This window comes from Macaca mulatta, chromosome 14 (assembly GCF_049350105.2).
Source record: "Macaca mulatta isolate MMU2019108-1 chromosome 14, T2T-MMU8v2.0, whole genome shotgun sequence".
Lineage (NCBI taxonomy): Eukaryota > Metazoa > Chordata > Mammalia > Primates > Cercopithecidae > Macaca > Macaca mulatta.
In genome coordinates, this window is record NC_133419.1 from 23,597,756 (window position 1) to 23,615,636 (window position 17,881).

At 37.6% G+C, this 17,881-nt stretch overlaps 1 pseudogene; it reads left to right on the plus strand.

Moving 5' to 3' along the window:
- Positions 1-11,997: 11,997 nt before the first annotated feature.
- LOC106993254 (protein LSM12 pseudogene) lies at positions 11,998-12,887 on the plus strand (annotated as a pseudogene).
- The last annotated feature ends 4,994 nt before the right edge of the window (positions 12,888-17,881 follow it).

Here is a 17,881-nt window from a genome sequence, read left to right on the forward strand (position 1 = left end):
ACCTCTAAGAAAGTATATCTAAATTCAAGTGGGTGACGAACAATTTCAGGAACAATTTTGATTCTATTGTTGCTCATTTTTAAAAGATTTTCCTAAGCTTCATTATTTGATTATTAGGACAAAAATAAATTATTAAAAACAACTTATAATTGATTATAATAAATCCATGGGAAGTTACTTTTAGAGAGAAATGCAATAATTCTTTCCATCCTTGCATGTACACACCGTTGCAATTTGGTTGTGGCACCCTACCCATCAAAAAAATGAATTCACTTCTCTAACCTGTGAATCTACCCTTAGTCATGTGACATTTTGGCCAACATGATATTAGCAAATTATACGTAGGCAGAGACTCAAAAGGTGTTTGCACACTGCGGCTTAACCTCTTTCGTTTATAGTGGGAACACCAAAACCAAGATGAGAATGCGCCTGACTTAGCCGGATGGAAATGGAGAAAACAGAACAGAGAAGCCCTAGCCGAACCCTAACAAAGGCTACGCACATGGATGTTTTCATTATGGATCATCCAGTCACGACTGAGTCCATGAACAATTACAATGTCAAAATTGTCTCATTAATTTTTTGCAGGTTTCTGAAAACAGAATAAAAAATACCTGACTGAATCTAGCCGAAACAGAAGATGCAGGTTATTGTTTTACTTTTTCTTTTGGGGTGGCTTTTCATATTAGTAATAGATAATTCACACAGAAGTTAACGCCAGAACTTGGAATGTATAGTAACAAAAGATTAAAGTATATTCCATTGCCTTTAAAATTCATTGCATTGGATTAAAGTACATTGCATTTGCCACTGGGTGGCAAAATGAAGCTGGTAAGGAAGTGGTCAGTGAAGGCTGGACAAATTCCAAACTGCTATTTGAGGCTGCAAAAATGGCAACCCATGTTGCGTGATGAGGAGACTGTTGTCTATATTGTTCTTAGGAGTAGCCATGGAAGATTGCTTAAAAAGACGCCCCTCCACCCCCATCAATTCTACCCATCTCTCGCACCGATGGTCCTTTTTTACATCAAAAGCTGGAGTCTAACTCCCTTCCTCTTGAATTTTTCCAGCTCTGTATGTTAGGTTATAGGAAGGGAGAGAAGTAAGCTAAAGAAGATACTGCTCAATTTGCAAGCAGAGTTTAAAGAAAATATCAGGGCCCAGGATTTGCTAAACTATTCACAAACCTGTTCTCCCCAAACAGAAGAAAAAAAAAAAAAAAAGGTTCTAAGAGTAAGAAATCACCTGAAAATTAAAGACCAAATCAGTGTTGTGGTTGTAAAATCTTTTCAGGATGAACACACTTGATTCAGGTAAGTGCCATCTGATTCTCAAAGACGTTAGGGTTTCTCAACTTTGTTTCACAGAGCTCCGCCTTCCTGAGCCCAGTAGGATTCGAAGTGTTGAGTTTGGCAGAGTAGAGATGGACAACCAAGTGAATTGGGAGCTGGCCCTTCACTCTGCTCCAAGGAGAAAAGTTCTGTCTTTTTCTGTTATTATATTTGGTTTCCACATATGTTTTTGATGGAACAGTGTTTTCCAAAGCCCGTAAAAAAAAAAAAGTCCTGGAAAAACCTCTAGTAAAGAGCAGAATGTGCGTTTAAACCTAGGTCACTTGGATTCCAAAGGCCATACTCTTCCTTTCAGGTCACGTTGCTTAAAGGATGGTTGAGGGGTTTTGAGGTTACAGAATCTTCCTTGCCCGTTGTATGAAGTGTATCCACTATGTACGTATTTCTTGAACTGGAAACTGACAGTCCATATGGCAACAATATAGTATATTTAAAATCTGGATTGTTCTAGAAGATTTTAGTTGGACAGTTGTATTATCCGATCCTTAAGAAATACTACTAACGGATCATATCATCTAAGCAGGATTGTACAGAAGAGCCATTTCAGAACTTTGTAAATCAGTTCATCAATTGATTTATTAATTATTTAACAAATTAATTGTCGAAATTAAGGTCCTATGCTAAAAACTGGGCAACAGGAAAAAAACAACCAAATCTTGTTTTGGCTTCCAGGAACTTCTAGTTCAGAAGGTGAAGCAGAGAAGGTTTTATCTATGCAAAACAATGTCATGTCTAAAAGGAAGACACTTGAATAGAAAACTTTGTCCGCTAAATTGTTGGAGCCCATACTTTCCTGAACCATGGGCATGTGGATCAAGAACATAGTGGCTCACGCCTGTAATCCCAGCACTCTGGGAGGCCGAGGAGGGCAGATCACGAGGTCAGGAGATGGAGACCATCCTGGCAACACAGTGAAACCCCACCTCTACTAAAAATACAAAAAATTATCCGGGTGTGATGGCAGCGTCTGTAGTCCCAGCTACTCAGGAGACTGAGGCAGAAGAATGGCGTGAACCCGGGAGGCGGAGGTTGCAGTGCGCCAAGATCACACCACTGCACTCCAGCCTGGGACGACAGAGCAAGGCTCCGTCTCAAAAAAGGAAAAAAAAAGAACACCGTTTAGTATCCCTTACTGTGGATATATCCTATTTAGAAAATATCATAACTAAATGGTGTTTCTAGTTTCAGAAAATATAAAATAAATCGTGTTATATAAACTCAGTTTTCTTATCACAAAAGGAGATGTTTCTTTCCTCACATCCAGAGGGATAAAATATAAAAACATAAACTTAAGGGCCTAAGAGGTACCAAATGATTTTGATTGTTATTTTATTTTCAAGTGTGAGAGAGACCCTGGGCACTTCTGCCCCAGGCATCCTGACTCATGATTCAGTCATCCTCTTAACTTGGCGAAGTGCTCATAAGCTAAAATAATTTACAGGTGCTAAAGCCATGTCATATGGGGCTGAACAGGTGAAGTACTTCAGGGGATCCCAGAAAAAATGGTTTTCAGTGCAAGTTAGCTTCCATATCTTCTGTCCTACCAGCATTCCAGTTACTTCAAGCCTTACAAGTAAGGGTTTACATAGATTGGGGCAAATATTGAGTTTTTCCTAGTGAGCATCTTTATTGTTAACATAGTTTGGTAGTTTTCCAGCAAGACAACTACATAAATCATTCTGTCTATTTCTGTTCTTGTGAAGGCATTCAGGGCACCTGGGTTTGCCCAGTAGCAGAAGACTTCACTTTAATTAAGGTCAAGATGGTGAGACACCAGACAAATTGATGAATTGTTACTCATACAGGTGCCTGACCACATTCACAATTAGAGGCATGAACACCACTGTTTCAAAGAGGGGTAGCTGATATATTTTATAATTTTTAAAATAGTGTGGCTGTCTTGACCATTGTGTAGATTCCCTGAAGTGTTAAATGGAATGGATAACCATCTTTACAAACGTGTGTGACTGGTTTTTCCTTAGTTACATGCAGAATATTAATTACATTTACAAGATCCTTTATAAGAAAGAATTCGATAAGACCTATTTCAGCAGAAATCAATTACTGATAATAATAGAATGGCCAAAAGTGATGGTAGTTATATTTAAAATTGTTTTATAAAATTTTCTCTATATGAAATCATTTAAAATTTCCAAACATTCTGTAAGCTAGGACTATTGTAATCCCCACTATCCAGATAGAAAACTAGTCTAGAAAGATTAAATAGTTTGATCAATATCACATAGTTAGAAAGGGTTTTAAATCCAGGATGCCTGGCAATATTGTTTATTGATGTGGTCCTTAGGCAAGCCATTTTAAATTTATTTTTTACCATACTCAAGAGAAAATAGAGAAAAATATGTTTTCTTCTTTCTCATTTATGATGTTAACATCTGTGGCAAAAGTTTCCATTTATCTTGAAATCTTCATTTGAAAGGAAAAAAGCACTTTTAGTAGATGACATTATAATATGGTTTAGAAAGCTCATTATATGAAAGAAAGCACAAAAGGTGAATTTGCACTACAATCTACTAGCCTGTTAAATAAATGTATAAAATAGAGCTTAAAATATGAGCCTAAAGTTAAATACCTTATGTTGCAAACAAACTTGTCGCATCAGTGAAAATGCCCTCCTGTTCTCCCTTTTTCACTCCTGACACCACCCGTCTGTTCTTGCCAGCCAGGGGTTTTTCATCTTGCTGTCTTAGGAAGTGTTTTTTCAAGATCCTAAGATACCAATAAACCAAAGTCTGGCCAATGATTAAAGAAAGGTATTTTGACCTTCAGAAAATATATCTATGCTTTTTACATCCAAACTTTTACCTCTCACCTGCTACCCCCAATTCATTTTCAGGTCTTTTCTTTCACCTAGTTGAGTGGACAAAATAGAGTTAATAATAGCTAAAACTGTATTTAACGCTTATTTCTGTTTCAAACACTTTCCATGTATTCTCATAGAATGCATTTCCATGTATCCATATATTATTTAATTTTCACAAATCTTAGGGGGTATGAAATGTTTTTATCATAATCCTTTTATAGATGAGAGAGATTAAGTTTATACAAAGGAAAAGATATTGAACAGACATTTGAATGCACATAGTTTAATCTTGCTACTACATTCTGACCCAGTCTGTAATATCATTTCAAGGACCAGTAATGCAGTACTCTCATCTAAGTTAAATATTGAGTCCATTTCAAACTTTGTGTAAGATGAACATCATCCTAATAATGTGGAAATGACACTGGGAATCATTTACTCTCAGGGATTTCATTTGCTTATATATAAAAAAAGTGGTTTGGGAAGATATTTGTGCTGATAATTGATGCAGGGAGTTTTATCTGAATCTAAATTATAATGTGTTGATAACATTTCCTCTCTTTTGAAATGTGATTCTCAATGAAATCTGGTTATAATCAGTCAGTTAGCAGCTTTGTGCTAAAAATACCATCCCTAATGCTTAGATTCACTTGTGGAACTTCAAGAATTCTACCCCATTATGCCAAAAGTACACATATGCTGGTCAGACCCATATTTACATAAATTGAGTTCAATACATAAATGCTCCTCATATTTTTAATACTTTATTACAGTGGTCTTCCAGTTTTCTTTAGAAGTATAAATCAATATTAAAACAAAAATGTACATATGTGACACGCTTTTTCATTTGCAATGTTCCTTATTCAGGCAAAATTTAAATTTCGGTAATACATCATCAGGAAATATATCATACCCAGTGTGCATTGGGTAGTAAGGCTCTGCCATATTGTGAAGCGATATAAGATACTTAGTAATATTTGTTTATTAATTGACTAATCGTGTTATAATGAGATAGCATCTGATTTTGCAAAACAATAAATATACATCCACTGTCTTTCTGATAAAATGGAGGCTGAGGCAGGAGAATGGCGTGAACTCGGGAGGCGGAGATTGCAGTCAGCAGAGATCACGCCAGTGTACTCCAGCCTGAGAGACAGAGCAAGACGCTGTCTCAAAAAAAAAAAAAAAAAAGCAAGACAAAAAGACAAAGCTTATTCCCGCCTTATCACTCAAAGATAGAGCTTGACTGATTGAAGATGTTCAGGAACTGATTATATACATGAGGGTAATTATAATGTGGGCTCTAATTATAAAACTAGCATGATGTGGCATTAGATTCCTGGGAGTCACTGAGTTGCCTCTTCAACAAAGGCCAGGTGCCTGGGGAGAAAAAACAAAAGCCGAGAATGGAGAACGTAAGGAAGAAGCAGAAATATTTTAGGAAAAATATTCCCTGCCCCTTTTCTCTCATAACCATACAACACTTTCCTTTTTTTGCTCCTCTCTTTCCTTCTACTTTGAAAAATTGAAGAAAGTGAAAAGGCAGAAAGAAAATAATAATCTAAAAATTTATTCTTATGCTTTTTAATCTGTTAGCTGTTTTTATTTTGTTTGTTTGTTTGTGTGAGTAGACTTTTATTACCCTGGGGCTATTCTTGTTGTCTTTCCCTTTTTGTAGACGTGGCAAACATTAAGTGAATAGTTGATGTGTAAAAAGAGCCAGAAAATATACTCCTTTTCATTACAGGGAATTAATCAGTTTAGCTTATTTGTTCCCTTGTAAGAGAATGGGAATTTGACATACTGGATAAAAGAACAGAATAATTTAGTACAAAGTTGATGGAAAAACAGAGAATATATTTAAAACATAAAGAAAAGAGGAGGAACAACCCAATTCCTTTCCCTCCAGGAAGGCAGTTAGCTTTTTTGCAAATATGAAAAAAATATATACCAATACTTCATATTTTACTTTTAAAATAATTAGTAGAATAAATTGCACAGGATTTAAAAATTTCAGCAAAACTGAAAATTATTTTGTGTTTTGGAAATGGTTTTGTGTTTACTCTTTGATTCAGCTAAAACATGTACATGACACATTTAATTCTTTGTATTTTAATGTTTATGTTTTAGTTCCCATATTTTTATTTTCTCAAACTTTCCATACTCAGGTGTTTGTTTCATTTCATAATTCCTGTTAAATTTTTTAAAACTTTATTAAAATCACAATGCTTATTTTTATCAATTTTATAATTTCCCTGTATAATAGTCCTATTATAATGCAGACTCACATATCCCTACCTCCCCTAATATTGATAGGTTTGTTGCAAAAAAAAAAATTGAGAGGGAGACACAATCTGCATTATGTAATTTTATATTTCACTTACAATATATTGTGTGGATCTACTTAGTATTGCAAAAAGGGCACATTGGTAAAATTGAGGAGCAACAACTACATTTTGCTGTGTTGTGTGCTCAACAAATGTCTAGGCTCAGGAAATAGACTAGGTTCCAGTTCCAGTTCCAATATTTACTACAGAAGAAAATATGAACAATTGACATTACTTCTCTTTGCCCACGTGTGTGTGTCACCTTTAAATAGAGGTAATGAAACCTATCTGATCAGACTTGTTGTGAAGTTTGAACTGGTTAATATATGTAAATTGGTAAGAACAGTTTCTGGCACAAAAAAAAATGCTCAAGAAAGTTAGCTATTATTACTATTTTGTGTCAGGATTATAATTAATAGTGATTACATTTTAAAAATAACAGTGTGAATTATGGCTAAGACTAGAAACAACCCTTCATCGATGACATATTCAGATACTAGTTTGCTCTCTTTGAATAATGAAACTAAAATGATTCTTCAAAAAGTCCTTCTTGTTAAACAGAAGTGAATGAAGCTAGCATTTTATGGGGTGACCTGAGGTAACATAGGACCTTACACCTGGTTGGGACTGAAAAATCATTTTATTGCTTAGATGAGGAAACTAAAGTAGTTAGAACTGGTAAAGGCAGCTTTGGAACAAATATTTTCCGACTTCCTGCTCTAGGATTTCTTCCACAATGTTTTGTAGTACGCTAAATAAGCCCTATGCCTCTTTGAAACATTCCCCTAGCTAGGACAGAAAAAAAAAAAAAAAGTTTAAGCTGAAAAAAATATCAAAGTGATTAGATATGAATTAGAAAGCAGTTCCTCTGACAAAGAATCAGAGGAAATTCATGCTGTTTTGAAGTGTAGTTTCGTATTTTTAGGTCTAGCTGGACAATACTCCAGTCATTCCATCCACCACATTTTGAAAAATTGTTTTTATTAGTTTCGTCTTTTCACTTGAATTAATAGCCTTGTTGTGCTAGGAATCTTTAGAGGGCCCGGTAGCCTTAGGCATTGTACAGCTAAACCATGGACTCACCCATTAAGTGATCCTCATGCCATTCAATAAGCATACTAAGTGGTTTCATTCATGCTATATGTAATCCTCCTAACAAATTTTATTATATGCATTTAACAAATGTGAAAATGTCGGCATGGCCGGGCGCGGTGGCTCAAGCCTGTAATCCCAGCACTTTGGGAGGCCGAGACGGGCGGATCACAAGTTCAGGAGATCGAGACCATCCTGGCTAACACGGTGAAACCCCGTTTCTACTAAAATACAAAAAAAAATTAGCCGGGCGAGGTGGCGGGCGCCTGTACTCCCAGCTACTCCGGAGGCTGAGGCAGGAGAATGGCGTGAACCCAGGAGGCGGGGCTTGCAGTGAGCTGAGATCCGGCCACTGCACTCCAGCCTGGGCAACAGAGCTAGACTCCGTCTCAAAAAAAAAAAAAAAAAAAAAAAAAAAAAAGAAAATGTCGGCATTTGAAAGTTAAATAACTTGCCCAAAGCCAAGCAGCTAATAAGATACCTGTGCAGGATTTAATGCCAGTGTCTGTGGTTCCAAAGCCAGATCTCTTTCAAATATATAGCAAACAGCATAATTTCCTTTTGTCAGTGTCAACTGGAATCAATGATCTTCTTTCTTTAGAGTTGCAAATAGCTATTTTCCTAGTCCCAGTCCCGAGGGCAGCCATGGCAGCAGTAGTGTCCTTGGGTGCCAAACGGAGAAGGGAAGCATGTGATTTGAGAAAGCGCACTGCCTGCCCTTTTGAGAACCATGGACTGCCTAAACTCAGCCATAAACGTTCATTTTCTCAGCCCTTGACTGCTTTATTTCTAACAAACCATTAAATTTAGTCACGTTTTCCAGCAATATTCAAGTTTATAAGAGCATATTTATTTTACTGATATCCTGAGATTCAGAGTTTTCTTCACATCCTAGACTAAAATTCCCTGGATTCCTGACTACACCATTACCATTGCTATGAGGGGTGGATTGAGAAGTTCTGAATGACCTCACACCACTCCGAATCTCAGTTTCAGTGTTTAGTGTTTCTTTGTTTTGTTTTGTTCATATTTTAGAAAGAAAAAGGTGTATCAATAAGGAGAAGTTACAAGGCCTACATATATACAAATATGATGTGTATGTGTGCATATACATAAATATGTATGTATTCATACACACCATACACACACACACACACACACACACAGAGCAAGAGACACAGAGACAGATATATTCATCTATATAAACATACAATTATATATAAAATCCTCCTAGGTGATGCCTGCATACATAGTAGATACTACTCAAATATGAGCTTTCACAGTTTTCTAAAAGTTGAAAATCAAATTCAAAAGCATAATAATTTTTACTACATCCAATAATATTCAGAATATTTGTTTCTTTAGCAACTCACACAGGACTAAATCCAATAGTTTTTCCAAGTTTAGTGTAGTGCCATATTGACTACCACACATTCCATGCTTGGAGCTTACCCTTTCTATGTGGCACTATTTTACACTGTTATTACACCACTAGATAAGAAGAGCAATATGATGCCATAAATTCACAATGGAATCATCGTAAGGCCAGTATTTTGAGTAGACTCTCTAATACAAGAAAAGAAGTCACACGGTATTCCCTTGTAACATGATGTTTGTAGCATAATACCTGACGTGTGAGGCAGTCTACCCTGGAGCTACATATGGCTATGTTACAATGAAAAGTAGATTTAAAAAGTCCATTAATCATTTGCTGCAGAAACTAAGGGGCTTTTGAAAATCACTAAATGGGCTTCTTACACTGTGAGAGAAGACATTGCATTTCTAATTTGTGTGGTATTTGATTTACTTTTCCATAAGAACCATTAGGATTTTAGGGGTTACAGGATCTGATAGGTTTTTCCCTGATGAAATATGCTATTGTCTAGGACTCTCTACAACTCTAAGTAACAGAAATACAATCTAAACCACAGCAGCAGTGAGTGGAATTTATTGGCTCACAAAACTGAAACAGTTTAAAGATAGAACTGGTCCCTACTGAAGCTGGAGGCAGCAGCTCAGTGACAACTCTACCATGTGTTAGCAGAGTCAGTTTTCATATTCCAGGCTCCAGAATTTATCCTACACTCACCAGTATGACTCCAAGGGATGAGAGAGGAGGACCCAAGCAGGCTTCTGCTTACGTTTTTGGATTCAGTCTCTTTCATTAGCCCCAATTGGATCATGTACCAATTCCTGAGCCAATTATTGTGGCTAGAAGGAATCAATGCTAGAAGGGGTGGGGCATAGATTAGGGTAAGCCAATCAGCCACACCCCTGATGCTAAGAGTGGGGTCATTTCCACCAAATAGCAAGGCTGTAACACAATGGTAGAAAAGTAATTTACCGAAAGGAAATTAAAAGTGTTGATGGCAGAAAAAAAGGGGGGAGGGGAATGGAAGTTGGAGAAACAGCCAACAAATGCAATCCCAAATGTTGTGCTTGAAATGGAAGTGGCTTACTCAGAAAAACCATATAGATAACATTCCTTTGGAACTATTATCCTGAAAGTCTTGAGACTGCAGACTCTCAGTAACAATGTCAAGGAATCCTAGGATTTATTTATTTATTATTATTTTTTTTTTTTGAGACGGAGTCTCGCTCTGCCGCCCAGGCTGGAGTGCAGTGGCCCGATCTCAGCTCACTGCAAGCTCCGCCTCCCGGGTTTATGCCATTCTCCTGCCTCAGCCTCCTGTGTAGCTGGGACTACAGGCGCCCGCCACCTCGCCCGGCTAGTTTTTTGTATTTTTTAGTAGAGACAGGGTTTCACCGTGTTAGCCAGGATGGTCTCGATCTCCTGACCTCGTGATCCGCCCGTCTCGGCCTCCCAAAGTGCTGGGATTACAGGCTTGAGCCACCGCGCCCGGCCAGAATCCTAGGATTTAGATTCTAGAAAAAAAAAGGAGGGGGACATCAATGTTTTCTGCCAAGTAGAACACCTTAGCAATATCAAAGGTCTTTGAAGATGAGAATTATTGTATTATTTTTATCATGAGCCCATGATAGATTTCCTAGTGTCAATCTGAATAACAGAGAGAGACTCTCTGGAGGAAAAGATGTTTATTTGGGAATAGAATATTGCAATGGGAATATGTTGCCATTATCAACTATGTGCATAGTCAGGGAGGTAAAGGAAGGCAAAGGTTTTTAAAGGAAAAAAAAAAAATGAGGAGAATTACATAATTGTAGTAATTATCCTTAGCTACATAGATCAATTACAGCTTGAGGCTGGACAGGCAATTGTTGGGAAGATATCCTTGCCTAAGTATTGTTTTAAGAAAGTTTGGGCTGACCTTTGTGCAAGGTTGTGACTTTTGCAGGATTTGTTTTATTATCAAGTACACAAGTGTGAGAACCCTCTCTTCATGGCATTCCCTGGCTCTATTTGTCAAAGTTTTCTTAATATTAGTGACTCCACCTTGATTCTTTCATTTTCATATTAGAAAACGTTCTTTTGTGCAAAGAAGGTTAATGAAGTTCTGTTCACTTCATTTTGTATTATCTTCTCATCATCTACTTTGACTTTCTCAGAGATTAAGACTTGCAGGAAAAATCAAGGCAATGGGAATGTTCATTTTCTAGGGCAAGCCTAGATTCTGAGTATGGCTATCCCAGGGACAAACTGAACATTATTAGAGCAAATATGAAGATATTGGAAGCAGTATTCTATAATCACAAGACTCAGGCTTTGAGGTTAGGCAGATTTGAATTCTAATGTTATTTCATCCATAATTAAGGCATATCTTCCCTCAGGCTCAATTTCCTCACGGGAAATCACACTACATGCATGATAGAGATGAATAATTAAATATGGTAAAACATATATATATAAGTCAGAATAATGTTTATTATATAAGAAATGAGCTTGCCTTTACCCTCTCCTTACTAGTTCCTGGAACATGTTTTGAGATCAGCCTAATGAGTCACCTTTAACTTAGCTAATAACAATAAAAACCCACTATGTATTGAATGAACTCCATACAGTGGTTAGGAATGCAAACTGCAAAGCCTGAATGTCTGAGTTTAAATGTAAGCTCTTTCAACTTGTTAGTGACTAGTTAGACAAACTACTTAACTCCTCGGTGCCTCAGTTTTCTTATCCATAAAATAGTGACAAAAAGATTTCTGACATTTATTGAGAGCGCACAAACGCCAGGCATTCTTCTAAGCCTTACTATGTATAAACTCATTTATCTTCAAAATAACTCTCTATAGTTGTACCACTACTATTGCTATATGACAGACGGGGAAGCTGAAGCACAGAAAAGATTCAATTACTTACCAAAGTGATGGAACTGAGATAAAAATCCACAAAATGGCGGCGCGGCGCGGCGCTCACTGGGGGCCCGGCTTTCCGCCCGCTGCTGCCGCCGCCGCCGCCGCCGCCGGCCGCGGCTGCACTCCCAAGATGGCGGCTCCTCCCGGCGAGTATATAGCGCTGGGAGCCAGGTGTCGAGCGGGGCGTGCCAGGAGCAGCGGCTGCAGGGCGAGGTGGTAGCCTTTGACCACCAATCCAAAATGCTGGCTTTAAAATGTCCCTCTTCCAGTGGAAAGCCCAACCATGCAGACATCTTGCTCATAAACTTACAGTATGTTTCCGAAGTGGAAATAATTAATGACCGAACAGAAACCCCTCCTCCCTTAGCTTCACTCAATGTTAGTAAGCTTGCCAGCAAAGCACGGACAGAGAAGGAGGAAAAGCTGAGTCAGGCCTATGCAATCAGTGCTGGTGTCTCTCTAGAGGGCCAGCAGCTCTTCTAGACCAATCACAAGACCATTAAAGACTGTAAATGGCAAGAAAAAAACATCGTAGTCATGGAAGAAGTTGTTATTACACCCCCATATTATGTGGAAAACTGTAAATGCAAAGAGGGGCGTGCACTGAGCCATGTACGCAAAATAGTTGAAAAACATTTTAGAGACTTGGAAAGCCAAAAGATACTGCAACGTTCACAAGCCCAGCAACCACAGAAGGAGGCTGCCCTGTCATCCTGAGTTCGTACACCTGGAGGACTCTTCCAGCAACCAGCCAAGGAGGCGCTGGTGGTGGCTTCAGCGGAGGCAGGCGCGGGGAGGGAAGGGATCCTATATGTCCTGTTGGCTGTTAACAAAGGGTCAGCATTTCCAAATCTTAGACTTGAACAAACAAAGCACCCAACAAAAAAGAACAGGAGAATAATTTAAAAGTTGAATCATTACTTGACTAACAGACTTCGGTCCACCATGTCCTTTTCACAGCCCTCTTCTGGAACAGTCACCTTGTTAATTTTATTTTTGAAAATTCTTTTCCCACTCTGCCCTTTTACTTCTGATTTTCCTTTCCTACTCTGTTCCTGCCATTCTGTTTTTATAAGTAGCTACACTTGCCTTCTGAATAATTGAAAGAAACTTTTACATCTTTTCTTCCAAAATAAAAGTAACAAGCTGACTGTGATTCTTAAGTTGAGACCAGAGCAGCAAAGGTCTCACTTTAAATTTTTCTTTGTTTTCTTTTCCTTTTTTTTTCTTCTTTTTTCTTTTTTTTGGGGGGGGGGGTGGGGTGGGGGGCAGGACATGGCTTGAATTAGTTTTATTTTTCTTCACTTTAAATATATATATGAAAATATATATTAAAATGTTCTCTAAATATTTTCTGCTTCTTGAAGGTCTCTTTTACTAGATCATGGCTGTTCTTCCCACCTCATCCCTCTGAAAATAAAAATGTATTGCCCTCCCCACCATCCATAGCCAGGCCACTAACTTGACTTGGTGCAAGAGATTCTTGCTGTGAACTTTGTAGAGCCAGTGTGCAGATAGAATTTGGCTTTGAGGGTTCCTGATGGCTTTTTAGTCTTTAATTGTGTGTGTACCAGTCTCACATTTGGCCCCAACCTCAGGATTCTCCCTCTGCCTGTCTTACTTCATGGTACTAGAAGAACTTCCTCGCCACTCTCTCCACATGAGAGAGTCAGCTGCCCTTTCTCCTGTGCCTCTGCAGGAAGAACTCTTTTGCATGGCACATCTCAGCTCCTCTTTGAGGGATAGTTTTCTTTGATAAGAAACCTGGAGTCCATTTACTCTGACCTCTCTTTAAATCTATATCCAGAGCCACAATCCAGGAAAAAGCTTGGGTGACCCGTAATTTCTCTTCTCCTGCTGTCCTCTTGCTCTCATGCCCCACCCCAACTCCCCTTAAATTTTACAAGCTTATGACAGTTTGTATGTGCTCAGCCAATGAGCAGAAAACCTGGAAAGAATTTCTGGATTTTGGCCCACCAGTTTGTCTGGTTGACTAACCTGCTGAGAGCTAAAATTGGCACCCATTGCCCCGTGCCTTCAGGTAGTCTCATGGGGCAGAGTATTCCACCATCCGAATATCAGGCACTGAGTGGAATGTGGGTGAAGCTCACATGACTGGCTAGAGCTTTGGGGGTGGGATGGGGGTTAACTACTATTTTTTTGGCCATAATCTCTTTCCCCTTCCTTTTTTTTTTAATTACATAAATACATCAACATTAAATAATTCAAGCCCTGCCTTTCAAAATGAAATTTTTTTATTATTTAGCAAAAACAATAAACCCAAATTTTTTTAACCATCAAAAAAAAAAAAAATCCACAAAATGTGACTCTGAAGTCATTCTGCTAACCACTAACTCTATTCATTATGTATCTTTACCTCTAAACCTTTCTGTGTATTATCTCATTTAATCCACTCAGAATTACTACAACCTAAGTCACTCCTTCCAGAGTACAGATTTTTAATTTTCAAAGAAGGACTAAGCAACAACAAGGCAAATTAAATAGCTCAAGTTTACATAGCTAGTATGTATTGCTGCCTGGTTTTGAAATCTGTATTATTAAACCTAAACCTTACAGCCTCTGTTTCAATATCACCTGAAGATTGAGAATTCCACCAAAATACATGAAATCCCCTTGTCTAATTGGAGTATTTGGAGTTCAGCAGAATTATCTCACCTACACAGTTCTTATAACACTCCTTCTTGCATACTATGCATTTGGGGTTTTAGTTAGTCATCCCTGCTGTCGGTGGCCTGTGACCTTGGAAGGACTATTTGATCAGCTTGAATGGAGTGATCAACAGAAGGTTAGTTACACTGGCAGCCTCTAAAGTTATCCTGTACCAACACTTGCCTGGAAGCAAGAAGTTTAAAGTGGTTTCAATAAGAAAACTATATATAGTTTTTATTTTCTTTTTAACTTATCTATGAATTATACCTATTGTAATCACCCACTCACATTTTTGTAACTTTTTTTCCACTGCCTTTAAAATTAATACATACACATTACAGAATGTTAGAAAATACAGGAAAACATATTTATTTTTCAAGATTGACTTCATAGGTTGATTGTTTTCCTTGTTTTTTTAGTTTTATGTGCTGTTTGAACACTTTACTGGTAATTATATTTACTTTTAAAATCTCATCTAATCATAATTTAGCCTTTTTGTAAAACTAGGGAATAATCCACTGACTGTGGTGCTTCCTTATTATATATGAATATTTTAATTATTGATATACTATTATCCCCTCTTACCATCATATCCTGAAATCTCATATATTTTGGAGTTAAACCCCTAGAAAATGTCAAAGTTATGTTTTGCTTTATTTTATTTTCATTTGCCATGCTTTCCTGCAAAAAATTTTTGGGTTTTGTATGTCCCTAAATTGTATATATTTACCTGCTGTAGTAGCCATTGTACTCCTCTGGTGTTTTACTACTCAGTTCAGTGTTTTACTGTATCTTCTTTTCGTTGGCTTAAGTAGCTCTTTGAATCAATGTTTTCTGAGGTGCATATGGGCAGCAAAGTTACTAGGCTCTTGAGTAAGTCAGAATGTCTTAACAAATGAACTTCTGCTCAATGTAGATTCTGAGTTGAACCCTATGTCTTTTGAAAGCATGTGCACATCCTGCATTCACTTTGTGGACTGGAGAAACATGTGATCAGCTTGATTTTGTTTTGTTAGTAAACTCATCTCCCTCCTTTAATACTTATAGAATGTTTTGTCTAACACTAAGTCTGCGTTATTTGCTATCAGACAGGAGATTATACATCAGACAGGATGGTTCAATTCAATATGGGGGAATTAGAGGTGTTTTTGACAGACTGGGAACTTATTAGTTTCATAACACTTATTGTGAAATCTTACTAGATCTTACTGAAAAATAAATCTAAAGAAAAACAAAATTAGTGGCAGAGGGCAAAGGAAACGTAGTTAAAAAAAAATACATCTATCAAACAGCTCTAGCCAGATATAAAATAAAGATAAAAAGAAACCAAATAAACCAGGTCAACTCTAAGAAAGTCAAGTGGGTGAACTTTCTGAAAGTGCAGAGTGATAGAGGAAGAAAGCAGAATCCTAGAGGCATTTGCCACTACGTAAGAAAAAGTTGTAGCAAAAGCAAATGCTGCTCACTGTTTGAAACATTCAAAAGCTGGAGAGAGACAATGTCTGAGGAGCATAAGCACAAATGTCGGTCCTCCAGAGGACTCTAGCTTCCAAGGCAACAACAGCAGTTTGGAAACTCCCTAGGAAACAGCTTTCTTAGGCTTAAGTGATTATAGCAAGAGGCACAAACTGCTGGCACAGGTGTAAAATGTCCGCTCGCCAAAGAATCTGCAGGTGCTTCTGCCAGGCAGAGGCTCCCTCAATTTACCATGGAAGTGCCAGAAATATGGGGACCAAAGAGAAAATGGAAATCAAGAGATTTTTAATATTCTGAATGAGAATAAATAGTAGCTCAAAAAGTAGCTGCCATTTTTGCAAATGTTAAGGGCTAATAAAGTATAATTCTCTTGAAGGTCACTCTGCATGAAGAGATACTATATATGTAATTGCAGTTTTCCCCTAGATAAATGGCAAACAAATGGAAATAAGCTACTTATAGGAGATTTCTCCCAGTTGAAAATAACCTCAAGGCCATAGTCTCCAGGGAGACTTAAGTTGACTGGCATTCTTAAAAATCTAATACAAGGAAGGGTTTCTCTGCCTGCCTCTTTCTCTCAGCCACCACTGAGTCCCTTCAACAGACCTCAGCAATAGTAAATCCTTAATTTCAAGAATAAAAAAAACCATCCTGAATCAACTGCTATAGGTGTTGGGGATTTCCTTGCTTTTTTTTTTTTTGTTTTAATTTTCTGGGAGCTGGGGCATCAATTTTGTCTGTCTTCAGATCACTTTGGATCCATTAGAGTTGACATGGAATTATTTAAATTTCCAGAATCTTGACAGATGGCACTGCTGCGGGCATAAAATGTGTTCCCCCAAAATTGATATGTTGCAGTTACAACACCCAGTACCTGAGCATGTTTGAACTTGTAGATAAGGTTTTAAGAGGTTATTAAGTTAAAATGAGGTCTTTAGAGTGGGCCCTAATCCAATATGGCTGGTCCTTTACAAAAAGAAGAAATTTGAACACACAAAGGACAATTGCAGAGACAGAGGGATGACCACGTGAGGACACGGTGAGAAAGAGAAAAGCCTCAGAAGAAACCAAACCTGCCAAAAATTTGACGATGGAATTCTAGCCTCTAAAATTATGAGAAAAAAATAATAATTCTTTTGTTTAAGCCACCAGTGTGTTGTATTTTTTAATGACATCCCTGGCCAACTAATACATATGTCTATTTCAGTGGAAGAGAGTGATGGGACAGATGACAGCCAAACTTCAACTCGTTTTAGGCACGAGGAAGCCATCTAGCTAGAATACAATCAAACAAGAATTTTTAAAATGGCAAGGACTTTCATTCATTTGGATGCCTTAAGAATCCTTAAGAATGTTGAATTACTTTTGTACTTTAACTCACAAAAACGTGATAGATAATTTTCCTTTGGACATGAATTTACAAAAGCAAAGGGATTTAAAGCCTTGAATGTGCTTATCCCTAGTAATTTTATTTGATGAAAGGATTTAATTAGTATTTTGGGGCATCTCTATGTTGTGTGAAATTTTATAATAAGTATCTTATTTTATCAATTAATCTTATACAGAAACTCTAAGAGCATTTAAGATGAATGTGGCTAGACCTAATTTGGGATAAGAAGTAAATAGTGTATAACCATTCATCTTCGAGTTTAGTGTAGGATTTTGAGTAATTTTGTTAATACATACTGAATAACCCATTCTATAGTTTCCTGGAGGCAAAATGCATTCTGCCTACCAGTAGTCCCAGGAGGACACCCAAGAGTGTCCATGGTCAGGTTTGGGGTAGCCATCTCATGAAAATGGTGGCAGAACATTCTGATAGTCCATTGACCTCTGTTTTAGCCCATTTGAGTTGCTATAAAGAAATA